The sequence below is a fragment of the Aquarana catesbeiana genome, linkage group LG04, assembly GCF_042186555.1.
Source record: "Aquarana catesbeiana isolate 2022-GZ linkage group LG04, ASM4218655v1, whole genome shotgun sequence".
In the NCBI taxonomy this organism is placed as follows: Eukaryota; Metazoa; Chordata; class Amphibia; order Anura; family Ranidae; genus Aquarana; species Aquarana catesbeiana.
Window position 1 is genome coordinate 684,174,199 of NC_133327.1, and position 18,891 is coordinate 684,193,089.

At 44.1% G+C, this 18,891-nt stretch overlaps 1 protein-coding gene across 1 annotated transcript in view; it reads left to right on the forward strand.

Annotated features, from left to right (window-relative positions):
* Positions 1 to 18,891, forward strand: part of LOC141141064 (kinesin-like protein KIF6) — a 550,310-nt gene that overhangs the window by 111,241 nt on the left and 420,178 nt on the right. The window lies entirely within an intron of this gene.

Sequence of the window (18,891 nt, forward strand, 5' to 3'; positions counted from 1 at the left end):
CAGAGAGAGCGCGAGCATGGCTGGAAGAAAAGAAAGATCAGCTCTTACCAAAATAAGCGGGGGCTGTAAACAAGGAAGGAAAGAATATTAAAAGATATAACATTGTATGTGTGGGGTGGGGGGACTCATTCACAGGGTTGGTATAAAATAAGATAGGGTTTTGTATGGGTAAGGGATGGAAGTTATGAAGGGCGGGGGTAGGGGGTGGAGGGGAGGAAGGAGGGTAAATAGGGTAGGGGTAAGAAAATGGGTGATGGTCATGAAAAAAGCCTCCAAAGGGGACCTAGAGTGGTGTGGGGGGGGGGGGGAGGCGGGAAGAGGAGGGTAACGATTATAATATGAAGATACAAAAAAGGGCACGTTTGCACTTTAAAAGGAAGAGGAGGGAAAGGGAAAGGAAAGGGAGAGAAGTATGTCTGCTTCCTTTTTTTTTTTTTTCTCTTTTCACAAGGTTGCACTGAATATATTAGTAAATTATATATAGTTATGGCAAATAGGCACGTTGTTTGTATCATGAATAGGTCTTTAAGACTTGAAGTCACTAAAATAAAAAGGTTGTGGGATGGGGTAAAGCCCCTCTTTCCAGTAGAAACAAGCACTTTAGCTAATTGGGAATGTAAGGTGTTAGGGAAAGCCCCTGATGATGGGGTGGTGACCCCCCCCCCCCCCCCCCTTTTATTTCTATCTTCTTTCTGTCTGGTGATGCCAGGCCCGCTTCAATTACTCAAGTACTGCCTTTTCCTCTTAATTTAAGAACTCCTGTTGATAAACACAAGTAATAAATCATGGTCCTGAATATTGGTTCATGGAACGTTAGAGGGTTGGGTTGTCCTGTTAAAAGAGCAGCTGTATACGAGGGTTTAGATGCACTCAGAGTCGAAGTTGCCTGTCTGCAAGAGACACACCTGACAAAAGATACTAGAGATAATTTATGGAAGAGGAGATATAAACATTAGTTTCACTCCACATATACCTCCTATTCTAGGGGAGTATCAATCTTAAACGGTAGTGGGCTAGCGTTCACTTGCAGACAGTGCAGGTTAGACGATGAGGGGCGGTATGTATTCCTGCATTGCGTAATGGATAATCTGGAATGTGTATTGGTTAATTTATATATTCCGCCCCCGTTTAAATTGGATATAATGTATAATCTTATGGAATTTATAGTTGATAAGGCTGAATTGCCAGTTATAGTTGTTGGGGATTTCAATATGGTTTTGGATAACAAAATAGATAGATCGATTCCCTGGGGGGAAACAGAGGCAACGAAAGCAGGAAAACCGGTTGAAACAATTCCTTCAAGAAGCAGGATTGCTTGATATGTGGAGAATACGGAACCCGAAGGTTCAGCAGTTTGTGCTATTCGAGCTCCTGTGCTTCGTTGTCAAGGATAGATCTAGTTCTATGTAATGGTTTAGCATCACAAGTAATAAATAATATAAATTATCATCCTAGAGGGGTATCGGACCACTCCCCGCTCATAACTTCGTTAAACTCGGGCCTTAAGAAAACCTATAGAACATGGAAGTTGAACCCCGCTTGGCTGGAAGCAATAGAAAATCAAGAAGGGGTAATAGCAGAACTGAAAGAATTCATAAAGATTAACTCGGGTACCACATCGAGGGGGGTGCTGTGGGACACACTAAAGGCATATTTAAGGGGTCTACTCATACAAAAGGTGTCAAAAATTAAAAAAACGTCCCGGGATTGGGAGGAGAGGTTTAAGAGGGAACTAATGGCAGCTGAAAGAGAGTATATAAATGAACCTTCCCCCGAAAATCAGAGAGAGTGGGAAAATAAACAACAAAAGGTATAAAGATATAATAATTAGGAAAGTAGAAAATAAAAGGGCCTTCCAGAAACAAGTTATGTACGGGGAAGGGGAAAAAGTTGGAAAGATACTGGCCCATATAGTTAGATCCGGCTCCCCCCCCCCTCCATGGTCCCGGCCATTAAGACTCTGGTAGGTGAGACAACATCTCAATTGGAAACGATTACTGAGACTTTTAAAGAATACTATAAGAAGTTATACAAGTCGAGTGGGCCCAGGGATGAGGGGGAAATGGATAAATTTTTTCAAGACATTGATATACCAACATTAGAGGAGATGGATGTTGAGGAACTGGAAAAACCAATTACTATAGAAGAGATCAAAATGGCAGTATCAGAAATGGCCAATCATAAATCACCAGGTCCAGATGGCCTCCCAGTCGAGATATACAAACAGTATGGGGAGGTTCTTTTTCAGGAACTTCTGGGCGTTTTCAACTGGGCAAAAGAGCAGGGGAGGTTACCCACTTCAATGACAGAAGCCACAATAATAGTACTACATAAAGAAGAGAAAGACCCCCTGGACCCTGGGTCATATAGACCTATATCTCTGCTTTGTGCAGATGTAAAAATTTTAGCAAAAATCTTAGCTATCAGGGTAAAGAAAGTGATTCACAAAATAGTTCACCCAGACCAGACGGGATTTATACCCCACCGAACAACCAGCATGAACATCAGGAGAGTTCTTTTGAACTTGCAGATACCCACGGTAAATAGGGGCTCGAGAGCAATGCTTTTGCTGGACGTGGTAAAAGCATTCGATAGTATAGAATGGGAATATCTCTGGAGGGTATTAAAAGAGTATGGTTTTGGTCCCTCATTTATTAACTGGGTGAAAGTATTATACAATGAACCAATTGCAAAAGTAAAAGTTAATAATGATTGCTCGTCCGGGTTTAAATTAGAGAGGGGATCGAGGCAGGGATGCCCTTTGTCTCCCATGATTTTTGCCCTAGCTATGGAACCATTAGCCACAACAGTAAGACAAGATAGGAAAATAGTGGGGTTCCATAGGGAGGATGGAGAGGAGCGGATCGCATTGTATGCGGACGATGTCCTCATATTCATGGGAGACAGAGGGATCCCTGAATCAAGTAATGGACATATTCTCAAAGTTTGGGAAAATCTCGGGGTTATCTATAAATTGGGAAAAATCAGTTCTGTTGCCATTAGATCAAGATAGCTCAGACACCTCCTCAATTAATAACAAGTTAGAAGTAACAACGCTAACAAAATATCTAGGTATTAAGATAACTAAGGACCCAGAGAGTTACTTAGATAATAACTTAGCCCCGTTGTTAAAAAAAATTCAAAGATAAGATCGAAATATGGAAAGGCCTCCCACTATCAACGGCGGGGGAGGTGCAATTTAATTAAAATGCTATGGCTCCCCCAACTGTTGTATATAATGCAGAACTCGCCAATATGGATAAGCAGGAAATGGTTCGATAAAATAGACACATTATTCAGAGACCTTACATGGAAAGGGGGATCTCCTAGGATAAGATTACAGACCTTACAACTATCCACGTGGGAAGGTGGGATGGCAGTACCGCACCCACGTGGTTATTTTTTGGCAGCCCAATTACAATACTTGGGGAAAGATAGCAACGAGAGATTGATGATCACAGGTTCCCCTCATAGGACATTGATAGAGACCTTGGAAGCAGACTCTTTTGTTTATAAAATCCCTACGGTTAAATTAATAAAAAAAAAGTGTGGAGAAAAGCCAAAGAACTATTGGGAACGGGGGGTTGGATTAAACACACTCCCTTGTGGCATAATAAGAATCTACAAGAACTACAAGAAATAGGAATAATTAAAAAAAAAAAAAAAAAAGGGAAAAAAAAAAGAGGAATAGAGAAATTAGCTCAGCTATATAATCAATCCGTACTTAAACCCTTTTCTACATTAAAACAAGAATTTGGTATACCGGATAGTTCACTATATAATTATATACAAGTTAAGCACGCCCTTAAGTCACAGTTTGGGGATCAGGGTCCTGTTTGGGACGAGTCCACAGTGCTTCAGAAACTGGGGGACCAGGAGGGCCAATGCGGGTTTATAGCTGAAATATATCCACACATCTGTAAAAACAGCATAGAGGCCCCAGGAAAACTTAGATGTAGAGGTAAATGGGAGAGAGAGCTGGGAGTACTGTCAGATGGGCAGTGGAGGGAGATATTAGTGGGGGGACAGAGGGTGTCGATTTCCCCAGCCCAGAGGATCTCACATCTAAATGGTAATCCATATGACATATTATACCCCTAAAAGGTTGTTTGAGTTTGGGAGGAGAGTGGATGCCAACTGCCCTAGATGTCAAGATGAAGGGGACTTGCTGCATATGCTATGGAAGTGCCCGAAACTATTCCGGTACTGGTCAGAGATTATAGAAACTCTAAATAAAGTTTTCATTAGAACTTAAAATGGATCCGAAACTATGTATATTGGGAGTAGGAGAAGATATGGATATAGGAATCAGCAAAATTACAATAGTTCAGAGATGCCTCTTTCAGGCAAGGAAGTTAATTGCTCAAAGGTGGCAGGCAAGAAAGTACTGGGGCGTGTAAACTTTTGTTCAGGGTCATTTGGGTAGTTTGTTGAGATTAGGATTTAAAAAGAGTAAAAACAGTTGATTGATAATAAATGGTTTCACCCAAACACTAACCATGAGTGAAAGAAAAGTTTGTTATCATTCATATTCTCTGAAAAATGGCCAAGAAATCAAATTCTGCCAGGGTATGTAAACTTATGAGCACAACTGTATAATAGAAAATATGCAGAGGTTAGCCTGCCAGCACCATGAGGGTCAGACTTTGATATAACCAGACTAATGTAATACCCACCTGAAATGCTTTGGTGCAGGACAATGGGAACCTGAACACTACAAAGGAGTTACTGGCATCTACTGTCAGCCCGGTGCAGGAGTCCAATCCAATCACCCTGACAGAGTCCAGATGCAGAGATGGCACGGTCAGTTCACTGGACAACGCAATCACCATGTTGCCATCAAATCTGCATTGTGTGGTCACTGTAGAAAACAAAATTGGGTTGTCACCATGTAGACCAGACATGCAATTATCTAGTCTCTGATAATGTGCCCACTGCAGTATTTATATTTTTTTTGAACAGTCTAATCTCCCATCTGTACAGGTTTGATTGCAGTGAAGAGTGCAAAATTATACAGGAGCAGACCATAGAAAGCCTTATGGACAGCCAGAGGGTTGTCCATTGTACCCGAAAAGGTCATCAAGTATGGCTTGGGTCTAAAATAAAATGTCAAGACACCATTGAGCAAATTTTGTTTTAGCAAGCAAATTCTAGACTGGGCTTCAAGCCACTCAATTATGAATTGCAAGATTTAAATGCTTTTGGCTATACCAAGGTACTACCCCGTTTCCCCGAAAATAAGACCTAGCGTGATTGTCGGTGATGGCTGAAATATAAGCCCTACCCCCTAAATAAGCCCTAGTTAAAGTCCTTGTAGGTCTTATTTTCGGGGGAAACAGGGTAGCAACCCCGCCTGCCCAAATAGCATGTTATATTTTACCTAGACTGGCCGTAGCATGTTCAGGCTGATACGGCTTCCCAACTTTAGCACATCCAGCAACATCCTACTTACACTTGTTGCCAAAGAAACAGGGCATTGTAGCATCGCTCGGGGAGTAGCAGCATCCCATTGCAGCACAGGCATCACTGGTTACAGGTGTTTCAGCACAGGCCAGTTTGTCCGCTTTAGCGACGGCAGAGCAGACATCAGGGCTGGGGGCATCCAGGGCTTCTATACAAGAAACAAAGGTCTTCTAGCAACATGCAGTACATCAGATTCATGCAATTAGGACTTTAGAAACACTTGGGGTTATTTACGAAAGGAAAATCCCCTTTGCACTACAAGCGCACTTGGAAGTGCAGTCACTGTAAATCCAGAGGGACATGCAAGGAAAACAAAACACAGCATTTTAGCTTGCACATGATTGGATGATAAAAATCAGAGCTTCCCCTAGTTTCAGATCTACCCCTCAGATTTACAGCAACTGTTCTTCCAAGTGCACTTGTAGCGCAAAGTGGATTTGCCTTTAGTAAATAACCCCCACTGTGTCTCCCGCCCCCCCCCCCCCCAGTAACAGTAGGCCACAGGCTCTTATTGAAGGGGGACCATGCCATGCAACTCCCAATACAACCCGCCTGCAATTGAGAAAGCTACATAGCTTTGTTTCAGGGGACTATGCCATGAGAATTCCCATTTAGAAGATTAGACGTGTTACCATTCTGTATTGGACATCTCTTCTCCATCTTGTATTGCTCAACAGCACCATCAACAATTTCTTCCAGAAGCAGAACCATCATAAATTCCTCATCCTAGAGGGAAAAAAAAAAAAAAATTCTCACCAGGGGTCTTCAAACTTTGAAAACAAGGGGATAGTTCACTGCCCTTCAAACTTTGGGGGGGGGGGGGCAGTGGGAAAAGTAGTAAACAAAGACTTGACTTTGGGGGGGGGGTCAGTGGGAGGAATAGTCCTCCAAGGGCCTTTTGGCTTGCAGGTGGGTTAGGAGACCCCTACATTACACCAAGGTAAATGGTCTCAGCCCATTCTCCCAAAACCTGCTGATCCATGTCTAAAACTCCACTTCCAAGGAGTCAGGCACTTTTTTTTTTAACAAGTTACCAGGAGCTTTGCACTCATTAGCCAGCACAGGTCAAGCATGTGTAAAGCTAGAATTTTCATTTTGGCTAAGGAAGGGTTAGAGTACTGTCCAATTTGGACATTCTTCCTTCACTTCTGCCCTGAAGATACCACAAGTAGAAAAAAAAAAAAAAAAAAAACCCTTTTAAAAAGGGAGGGCATTGCCTCCAAGATATGCCATCAGAACAGGTGTCGACATTAAAAAATTCCCCTTACGGCTTGTTCTGGCAACAGCGAAAATGATCTCCCATTTGCATCAATGGTTGCCAGACTGAGATGACCCATTAAAGGGGACTGACAATAAGCCTAGGCAATCTGGTCTACAGAAGTTCTGGCTATACATACACCCAAGGAATGCATCACTAGCATAGATTAGAACAGGTTTATAGTTTTTTTCAGGATTCTACTTTACAACTTTAAAATGAGTTGGCCCAATGATGTCAGGCTTACCTTTTCCCTTACGTAGCATCCATCATAGGAAGCAGCAATCACCATTGTGTTATTGGGTCCATGACTTGCCCAGATCCCACAAGCAGTGTTATTGTCAAGACTCTGAAATTCATCCTGGAAATCTTAAAAAAAAAAAAAAAGAAATTTCCAGCTGAGGGCATCTTAAAGTGCTAGTAAACCCACAACGGTAAAAATCAGCCTGTATATGCAGTAAAGCATGGCTTGTTAAACTGTGGAACCCAAGGGGTTAATCCTCCACTTTGTGTAAAAAGGCTGTTTGATCCTGTCCCCAATCTATTTCCTTATAGAACAGGGCAGGGGACAAGCTGCACATGCTCAGTTTGTTGTGTAGTGCTAAAGAGTTTCTCTTCTTGGGAGGGTGCATGGGATCAGCACAGACCAGACACTGATAGAAGTCACAAGACTGCTAGTTGGGGGGGGGGGGGGATTTAGCAGTTTATTTACTAAAATAAAATTACATTTCCATGTACTGTGGGAGACCAGATCTAGTAACACCCAACCCATTTCCTTATAGAACAGAGGATAGAGGACAAGCTGGACATGGTCAGCTTGGTAGAGAGTTTTTCTTGGGAGAGTGCATGTGATCAGCACTGTCCAGGGTCAGGGGCCCTGCAAGAATAGGAAAAAAAAAAAAAAAAAAAAAAAAATTAAAAAATGTTTTTTATATCCTTCTGCAAGCTTTAACCACACAATGATAGAAGTCACAAGACTGCTATAAACTGCTGATGAGAAAATTTTGAGCACTTTTCACTAAAATAATGTCCATGTACTGCGGGAGACCAGATAAATGGAATGCAGGATCCTGGGTTTAGTAACACTTTAAGGGCAGATGAATCATGTAGCATTTACATCCTGGAATCCATCTACCCTTAGCTCAGGCAGATGTGCTTAGCTGATCAAGCCCCCCCCCCCCCCCTCCCCCTGGGATGAGATTTTGATATAGGCCAGATACCAGGAAGTAACTGAAGAAATGTAGTACAGTAAATCTACCATCCTATTTGTTAAATAGTAATGCTGATTAAACATTTTAGTGATATGTACCCCAGAATAGCACATTTATGGTTAAATTACAACCATAAGAAAAAAAAAAAAAAAAAAAAAAAAAAAAGTCCCCATTTTGGAGTAAGGGAGGGTTATAACCCGTTAGTTTATTTTTTCTGCCATCTGTGTCACTTCAGGAGATTTCCCTTCACTTCCTGTCCCATAGCCAAAACAGGGAGTGAGGAAACCCCCCCCTGCAAATTAGGGGGGGGAAATCCCTTGGGGACCCACAAGTGACTAGACCTGGTGCCACCATTGGAAGATTTCCCCTGGGACAACCCAAGATTTCCCTTTTACTTTCAAAGGATAACAGTAAATAGGACAAAGAGGGTTAATCTCCCCAACATTGGGGGAAAACACACACACACACACACACACGACAGAGGTTGTAATCCCTCCTCTAGCCAAAAACTAGGGAAAAAAAATAAAAAAAAGTTTTGACTTTAGTAGTAGATTAGGTCATATCAATCTGTTCCTGTCAACATCTTGGCTCAGGCACACCATCCAGCCCTATTACCAGCAGCCTGTAAAATTCTAAGAGGCTGAAAGCTGATGCAGCTGGATGGTATACAGTGAAAAAAAAAAAAAAAAAAAAAAGTATCCCATCAAGTACTTCAGCTCAAGAACCCTTTCACAATGGGGCGGTAGCGGTAAAGTGCCGCTTTACCGCTGTTATAGTGGCACTTCGGGAGCAGAGCATTCTGTGGTAACCACCAAGGAGTCCACTTTGGAAAGATTTCACCACTTCCTGCGTTGTCTGTGGTACAGGAAGTGAAGGGAAATCTCCCCAATGGGACACAGATTAGGGCGGGGCCTTCATTTCCACTTTGTAATAATGGAGGTATACCCATCCAGTCACTAGACCTTTAATATCTCAGGACACTGGCTCCATTCTAGTACATATCCTGGATAATAGAACACTGATCCCTATTCAACATGTGCTACTCCCATCCACCATGTTCTGTGAGCTACCAGCCAATTAGTAGGAACATCAACCCCACTTCTGGCAATTTCCTTCCTTAAACCACAAACGATTTAAAACAAAAGCAAAGGAGGACTTACCCAACACTTTCAGGGAAGAGGTCGCCCCATCATTAGGCATAGAAAAGGACAATTCCATCTTTTCCAGAGCACAGTGGAGGAGAGAGGAGCTTTCAAAGTGTCCATTGGCATCACACAGCAACCAGGACAAACTGAAGCTCCACAACAGCAGTGCTAAGCCCATTCCTACCCTGGAAGAACCCATCATGACGATCACTTGCAGTACTGACCCTCAGCCCTGACCTGAGATTTATACCCTGGAGAGAGGGCGGGGCTTCAGGCTGATTGGCCGGGGACTGATATGTACACAGGTGATCCTTATACTTGCAAAGGTGACCAAGAACTGTTGATTGTGGGTCTCTTTAAACCAATCAAGGTTCATGTTCTGGGATGGTTAAAAAAAAAGGAGCATGATTGGTGCCTGGTAGTTCCGCCATGGGGAGAACAATAATTCAATAATTCATGGGAACAAGCCTTTTTATTTTTGAGGTGGGGGGGGGATCGTGGCTGAGTTCCCACACTTTTTTTTCCTAGCACTTGACCCCTGTCTAGAGTTGCCACCTCATCCCTTTAAACCCGAACACCTTTTAATTACACAGGTTCTGAGGCTAATTAATTGCAGATAAGGCATCAAGTGAGTTTATATACCACCTTAATCAGCCACAGAACCTGTGTAATTAATATGTGTTCCGGTTTAAAGGGATGAGGTGGCAACCATGCCCCTGTCTCTGTGCCTGCGTGGGTTTCCTCCCACATTTCAAAGACATGCTGGGAGGTTACTTGGCTCCTGTCTAAATTGGCCCCTAGTGTGTGTGTGTATGTATGTGTAGCAGAATCTCCATCCTCTTCCAGTCTAATGGGAACCTTTGAGGCCACAGACCGCTGACATCCTTCAATAGGTGGTGGGTTGTGAGGCATAGTGGGTGCAAGGATGGTGAAAGTCATTGGGCGCCAGACACTTCTTGGATGTAAAAGAGGTTTTATTTCTTTTGACAGTAGTCCTTTTTATATTTTGCAAGGGAAAGAGGGTTAGAGCCAGGACACCCTTAAGTGGTTGCAATTTCAATAGGCAGACTCCGTCACTCCGAGACTTCATTAGGAAGACAGCAGGGAAAGGCCCCAGCAAGGTGCCACATCTACAGGTGCAGGTTTGCTGTCTCCCATGGCAGCAGTATTTAACACAAAGTTCAAGAGTTCTCTCAGCTTCACTACAATGTCCACTTGTAGCTCTTCAGCCCCTTGAGCTCCTGGTCTCTCACTGGACCCTCTGATTCACTGACTCTGAATCCCGTGAGCTCCTCAAGGCTTTTGAGGTGGTATCTCCCTCAAGCGTCACCCACGCTTCCCTGCTGGGTCCCTAGCTTGGCACTCCAGATACTTTTCAAGCTTCACCCCTGCTGACCGGCTCGGGCCCTGGCTTGACACACAAGGCTGCTCTGCAAGTGTCACCTCCGCTGGTTGGGTCCCTGACTTGATCACCACCTAAAGTTTCCCGATTCTCCACCGCGCCGTTCGGTGAATATGTTGCTCCGGTACTTACTTCAGTTACTCACTGCTCTCCTGGCTTTATTATCAGTCTGAGAGCGGCGGTGGATGATGTCACAGGGAGAGACGGGGCGGTGTGGGGTAGTGACCCGGGGCCGCTGATAAGGCGGTACAGCCAGCCCTTCTGTACTGGGGCCGGACCCCATCAGTTCAAAAGGGGGGCGCGGGCACCTGCTGAGCAGGAGAGCCGGCTGTACTACCTTATTGCAGACACTGATCCGCTTCTGCCTCCCCTTGCAGCGTTGCCAGCTTCTCCTCTTCTTTCTTCCACTGGCTGCACTGCAGGGGGATTGGTTTTAGCACATGCGCCCCTTCCATCTGCTGTCCGGGCCCCCCTGTGTGCCCCTTTCCTCCCCGCAGCACTTCCGGCTTCTCTCCTCTCCTGCCGGAAGCTGCTGCAGGCACAGAGGGGGATGTTTAAGGATGGAGAGCGGGGAAAAGGGCCCGGCAAATATGTAGTTTACTGGCCCCTTCCATTCCTGAATGAACACAGTGAGCAATAAGCACCAATCACTCCTGTGTCCATTCATCACTGAAGCATAGGAAGCTGTGTTTCCTATGCTTCAGTTTGTGAATGAGCAGGAAGCCTCTCCTGGCTTTTTTTTTAGTATGAGAGCGGCAGCTCTCAGGATGATGTGGGGTGGGCTCCGCGATTTCTAACAGCAGCCCTGGCAGTGACCGCCAGTCACCAAGCAGCAACTTAACCACTTCAGCCCCAGAAGGATTTACCCCCTTCCTGACCAGAGCACTTTTTGCGATTCGGCACTGCGTTGCTTTAACTGACAATTGCGCAGTCGTGCGACGGTACACCAAAACAAAACTGAGGTCCTTTTTTTCCCCTACAAATAGGGCTTTCTTTTGGTGGTATTTGATCACCTCTGCGGTTTTTATTTTTTGCGCTATAAACAAAAAAATGCGACAATTTTGAAAAAAAAAAAGCAATATTTTTAAATTTTTGCTATAATAAATATCCCAAAAAAATATTTAAAAAAAACAATTTTTTTCCTCAGTTTAAGCCAATATGTATTCTTCTACATATTTTTGGTAAAAAAAAACGCAATAAACGTATATTGATTGGTTTGCACAAAAGTTAGAGCGTCTACAAAATAGGGGATAGATTTATGGCATTTTTATTATTTATTTATTTTTATTAGTAATAGCAGCAATCTGCGATTTTTATCATGACTGCGACATTGCGGCGGACAATTCGGGCACTTTTGACACTATTTTGGGACCACTGTCATTTATACAGCGATCAGTGCTATAAAAATGCACTGATTGCTGTGTAAATTACACTGGCAGGGAAGGGGTTAACACTAGGGGGCGATCAAGGGGTTAAGTATGTCCTAGGGAGTGATTATAACTGTGGGGGGGTGGGCTACCACTGACATGACAGCGATCACTACTCCCGATGACAGGGAGCAGTAGATCTCTGTCATGTTGCTAGGCAGAACAGGGAAATGTCTTGTCTACAAAGGCATCTCCCCGTTCTGCCGCTCCATGACACGATTGTGGGACACCAGCGGACATCGAGTCCCTGGGACCCGCGGGCACGGTCACGCAGTACGCAAATTAAAGGGAACGTACAGGTATGCCCATTTGCCCACCGCTGCCATTGTGCCGACGTATATCGGCGTGCGCCGGTTGGCAAGTAGGGATGAGCTCGATGTTCGGGTCAAACATATGTTCGACTCGAACATCAGGTGTTTGCCCGTTTGAAGAACAGCGAACATTATGGGACGTTCGTGGGAAATTCAAACGGCCGTGGAACGACCCATAATGCACTGCGAGATCACAGTGCATTGCTGTATGATGATTGCCCAAAGCATGCACCTGATCTGCATGCTTTGGCCAATCCCAGCGCTCTATGCTAAGAGAGCCATAATTGGCCAAAGGCAGGATTCCTTTGGCCAATCATGGCTCAGGGGGACTAAGTCTATGCCCCACACTATATAAGGCTGCCCACACGGCGACCCCGTGTAGTGTTGTTGGTGTGGACGGAGAGATAGTGTGATTTAGATTAAGCAGGCAGGTTATTCAGTTAGTGGCAGTGTACTTGATATATATATATATATATATATATATATATATATATATATATATATACACAGTCAGTTTAGTGTGTATATATATATATATATATATATATATATATATATATATATATACCGTATTTATCGGCGTATAACACGCACCCCAAGTTTAGGAGGGAATTTTAAGGAAAAAAAACTTACATTAAAATGCCCATCAATGCAGCCTTATCTGTCCATCTGCAGCCTTTTCAGTGTCAGTGCAGCCTTGCCCCAGTGCAGCCTTGTCAGTGCAGCTTTGTCAGTGCAGCCTTGTCAGTGCAGCCTTGCCCCAGTGCAGCTTTGTTAGTGCAGCTTTGTTAGTGCAGCTTTGGCAGTGCAGCTTTGCCCCAGTCCAGCCATGTGCAGCTTTGTGATAGATTAGATAGATTAGATTCAAATATGGCGCCGAGACTGCAGGGATTCGTCGGAGCCGAGATACACATACCCGAGTGTTCTCGGCGCCGCTCACAGTCACGCCCAGTCCCGCCCTATGATGGACATAACATAGGTCCAGGGGGGGGACTGGGCGTGACGGCGGCGCCGAAAAAAGCCGAGAACGCTCGGGTATGTGTATCTCGGCTCCGACGAATCCCTGCAGTCTCGGCGCCATATTTGAATCTACCCACGGCTGTGTATGTCAGCAGCGACCGCGGCAATTGCCGCGATCGCTCCGATAACACAAAATCGGCGGGGATCGGCCTATAACACGCACCCACAATTTTCCCCTGATTTTCAGGGGAAAAAAGTGCGTGTTATATGCCGATAAATACGGTATATATACTCTGCAGCATCCAGTCAGTGTAGCCTAGATCTACATTCTACAGTGCATTCTGTGGTGTACTATTTCTAATTTACTTCAGGCAGTGTATTTTATATATATATATATATATATATATATAGTCAGCCTAGTGTGTATATATATATATATATATATATATATATATATATATATATATATATATATATATATATATATATACATACTCTGCAGCATCCAGTCAGTGTAGACTAGATCTACATTCTACAGTGCATTCCATGGTGTACTTTTTCTAATCTGCTTCAGGCGGTATATTGGTATATTTGAGATATATATATATATATATATATATATATACTCTGCAGCATCCATTGTAGCCTATATCTACAGTGCATTCCGTGGTGTACTGTTTCTACTACTTTTCTGGTGGTGTGCACAATACAGTGTAGTGTGGTGTTGCAAAACAAAATCCCCATCATGTCCGGGAGGCCACCAAGGAGAGGGCAAGCAGGCTCTGTGTCTACAGTCAACAGCGCTGGTTGTGGACATGGTACATCCTCTGCAGGTGGCGGTGGGGCACGCTTGTCCTTTTTTTCTGCTGCTGGGGCAGAAAAATTGGGCTTTTGGTGGTGGTGGTGCCACAACACTGTAACCCCTCATAGACACTCTTGTTGGGTGCAGGAACGGGCCCTGCTGTGAAATATTAGATAAAAAATTGTAATTAGTGTACATGCCCCTGTTAAACAGGGACAGAAAAATTGGGCCTTAGGCAGTGGTGGTGCCCTAAACCAAAAATATTGTTGGAAGCTAGCATCATCAAGATTGAGGAGGAATCGGATAGTCACTCTGCATTTTTTCAGGGGATCCCACATCCATAGAAAAATCAATCAGTTACATCATCATCAGGTGCTTTATAGCGGCTGATCCAAGACTGATTCATTTTTATGAATGTGAACCTATCAATGGAGTCTGTGGACAGACGCACTCTATGATCCGTTACAAACCCTCCAGCAGCACTGAATGTGCATTCAGAAAGAATGCTGGATGCAGGACAGGCCAGTAGCTCAATTGCATATTGAGCTAGTTCTGGCCAGTGGTCCATCCTCAAGACCCAGTAACCCAGTGGATGCTCTGCTGGAAAGGTCTCCAAGTCTGCTCTTGCCCATAGATATTCCTGCACCGTGTAATGCAGGCGCTGGCGATGGTTGCTTGAACCGATCAGACCTTGGCGTTGAGGACTGAAAAATTGTCTAGGCATCGGTCAGCCGGCCACCTTCTGCACCGCTCTTCCTCTGACTGAACGAAGCCTTAGCAACACGTTGTCCAACACCAGGAAATTGTAGCCTCCCAGGGTCTGGAAATGCATTGCACAAACCTTTCTTCAAGGCCTCCTGAAGATGTTTCATCCTCTGCGAAGGCAGGATGAGTTCTGCAACCGTACCCTTGTAATGTAGCTCAAGAAGGATTGCTAGCCAATAAAGATCCCTCTCCCTGATACCACGAATCCTAGGGTCCTTTTGCAGGCTTTGCAGAATCAGGGAGGCCATGCAGCGTCAATTTGCAGAGGCATTCGATTCTGAGTTCTCTGGGTCACTAAGGATCACATGATCCGTAACAACCTCCTCCCAGCCACATACAACTCTTTGGGTTTCTGGAGACTGAAAACCATCCCTTGTAGACTTCTGCTGAGTTTTATCATCCACGTCCATGCTCTTCTTCTTGTGTGTTTGGCAGGCCCGCAGGAATACTATCTGGATAAAGGGGGCCTTGAGAGGTAAGGAAGTCCTCCTCTTTCTCCCGCTGTTCTGCCTCAAGTGCCCTGTCCATTATTCCATGAAGCGTGTGCTCCAACAGGAAGACAAGAGGGACAGTATCACTGATGCATGCATTGTCGCTGCTCACCATCCTCATGGCCTCCTCAAATGGTGATTGGACAGTGCATGCATCCTTGATCGGTACCCACTGGTGGCAAAAAGAATCCAAGCTCCCTGACCCTGTCCTCGTGCCATACTCACACAGGTACTCATTGATGGCCCTCTGCTGCATGTGCAGCTGCTGCAGCATTGCCAATGTTGAGTTCCACCTGGTGGGCATTCCACAAATGAGGCGGTTGGTGGATAGGTTGGATTTCCTTTTGAATGTCAACCAGCCAAACACTGGTATTGTATGACCTGTGGAAATGACCACAGACTTTTCTGGCCTGCCTCAGGAGATCTTGTAAGCCTGGGTACCTGCTCAAGAACCACTGCACCAAATTCAAGACATGTGCCAAACATGAAACATGGGTCAAGTGTCCCTGTCGGAGGGCGGAGAGAAGGTTGATGACATTGTCGTATACGACCATTCCTGGCTGAAGCTGGCGTGGCGTCAACCACCTCTGAGCCTGCCCCTGCAGAGGTGACAGACTCTCTGCCCCAGTGTGGCTCCTGTCCCCTAAGCAGGCCAACTCAAGCACCGCATGGCATCTTTTTGCCTGAGTACTTGCGTAGCCCCTTGAACGCTTACGGAGCACTGCTGGTTCAGAGGAAAAATCTGCAGAAGAGGCCGAAGAGGAGGGGGAGGGGGAGAGCTGTGGCAGAATCCCCACTAGCATTTTGGAGGTGTGGTGGAACAACAATACTGAACCCTGTTCTGCATCCTTCCCAGCTGCCAGCAGAGTTACCCAGTGCGCTGTGAAGGAAAGGTAACGTCCCTGCCCATGCCTGCTAGACCATGAGTCAGCGGTAATATACACCTTACTGCTGACCGTGCTGTCCAACGAGACCAAAACATTGCCTTCCACATGCCGGTAGAGAGCTGGAATGGCCTTCCGTGAAAAGAAATGGCGTTTTGGAACCTGCAACTGAGGTACAGCACATTCCACAAATTCACGAAAGGGGGCAGAGTCTACCCGCTGAAAAGGCAGCAGTTGCAGTTCTAGCAATTTGGCCCAGCTAGCATTCAGATGCTGAGCATGTGGATGGCTGGGACCGAATTTCTTTTTACGGTTGAGTAACTGGGGTAGGAAAAGTTTCCTGCTAAAATCAGATGGTGGTGCACTGCTAGCAGATTGGCTGCAAGTACTTGGGACACCTATTGCTATATCTTCATTCCTCTCAGTGCAGGTTTTTGAGAGGACTGGAGGTAGAGTAGGGTTGGAGATCCCAGATGAGGAGCAAGGAGAGGTCCGCCTTTTTCTTTGATGTGGGGCTTTTAAAGTGCTGTTGCCAACAGACTTGTTGCCTTATGAGTTTATGTGGAATCTCCATTAATAGCTGTAAAATATTGTAATTATGAATATATTTCATTTAGCTTGTATCTATGTAGGGCCAAACATATTATCTTCACAGAAATCTCTGGTAGACCAGACAAGTCGGTGCCTAAGGTTGTGTATACAAACAATGGGATCCAATGCTGGGATATGCAATGAAGGGAGGCCAACCCGTAATCATTAACTTCCCTGGATAATTCAAGTTAATCTCCTGCTCAGAATAGTCATTAGTCACAAGGATTTGCATTAAAGGGGGCTGACTTATGCAAAGTATAGGGATTGGAGATGTAGCCAGTCCTTAACCAGGAATAGGGAAGCTCACCAATCAGAGCCACGCTATGTCAACCAATGAGGCATCAGCCTGTAATGATTTACACAGACTAGATGGGAGGGAAACACACTTTTATGGGAGAGCAGCCATCAGAATGGAACCTTGGTGCAAAGGGTAATTATGGGAAAGGTGTGCATTTATCAGTAGCTTGCCTGGACCCCACACAAATCTTTTTTCAAAAAAAAAAAAAAAAAAAATTTATATAAAAAGTCCAGGAGGTGGTACATAAATGAAAAGAAGAGCGCACCAGCCTAGTGCATTATCCTTGACAGATTTATTGATTAAAAACCAGATAAAAATCTACTCATGGTACATAAACACTGACATCTAATGTCCTGAGAGAGATCTCATAAAATGTTGAGGGTGGAGTGCACACAATCCAAATGTAGCAGTGCAAGCAGTCAGACCCTTCCACAGGATATATAAAAAAAAAAAAATTTAAAGGCGCAAGATGATCTGTCTCGTCACAAGCCAATACCAGTCTTCCCTTCATCTCACAATTCCATCCAAACTCCACTTAGGTTTATAACATACTTAGGAAACACTAGTCTATCCCGCATGTCAGCTATCCATCAGTACAGGAATTTCAGAGTCCCCCGTTGCCTTCGTACCATTGAGGTCGAACGATATATGACAAATTGTTTAAATCTGATTAGTATTGTCCTCCCTCACCTCGTACAACCTTTTTAGGACCATGCAACTTTGGCTCATTTCCCCGTTTATGCTGCATTCAATGCAACAGTATGATCAGAGGGAAATCTTTCTCCCATTCACATAGAGGGTACATCATCGATATTAAGAATCATTACACTTGCCAATCTTATGTTGTATAAATAAAATGTAGGGGGAACCACTCAAAAAAGGTTAAAGAGAATAGCTAGACATAAGTATTCCATCAGATAAATTACCTTTAGCCTGACTTTCAAAAAAAAAAAAAAAAAAAACCACACACACTGGTTTCTTAATTAAGATTTATGGTATACCCAGGAACAGATGTGAAGGAAATAGGGAATTAACCCTTAGAAAACAGGAGGTTCAATGGATACATCATTTAAACACATGGCTGAATGGATTAAAAATTGTAGGATTTGATATGTTTATTGGTTTTGTATTTTTTTCTCAGCGCATAGCGAATGCGATAGGAAAAGTGATAGCACCTGATGACCCATGATTTCCATATATACCTATGTTTTTTTGCATTGGTTGATTTTTCCCATTGGTACAAAATGATTGAGTCACATGATAGGAGTGTATAAATATGCTTGTAAAAATCATTGTATGCGTCTTGCTCTGATGGGTGCTATCTGTACAGCCCAAAACCGTCATGCATTTGACACTGAATGGAATTTTTTTTAAATGCAGCAATCCCATCTGATAGTTTTCTTCTATACATAGACACAAGAAGAAAAAAAGAAAAAAAAAAAAAAAAAAAAAAAAAAAACACAATTTCTCTGGCCCCACAGGAGAAACACCAAAAGCCATTTACCCTGGGGTTCTGAAAATACATCTTCCACTGTATATGGTAATGATTTAACAATCAGCATCAAGACCCCTCTAGAAAATTTAGAGTACGTAGCAAAAGCCTTCTGTAGTCAAAGCTTCTTAAAGAGGAGTTCCATCCAAGGTCCAGAAAAAAAAAAAAAAAAAAAAAAAAAAAAAAAAAAAAAAATTTTAAGTCAGCAGCTACAAATACTGCAGCTGCTGACTTTTAATTGGACACTTACCTGTCCCAGGGTCCAGCGATGCGGGGGAATCTAAGCCCCGCTCGTCTCCCCCTTCGTTCAGCGGCGCCGGCATTGCAACTGTGGGCGCCAGGCTGTGGCTTCACAGCCTGGCACCCACTGCACATGCGCGAGCGGCACACCGTG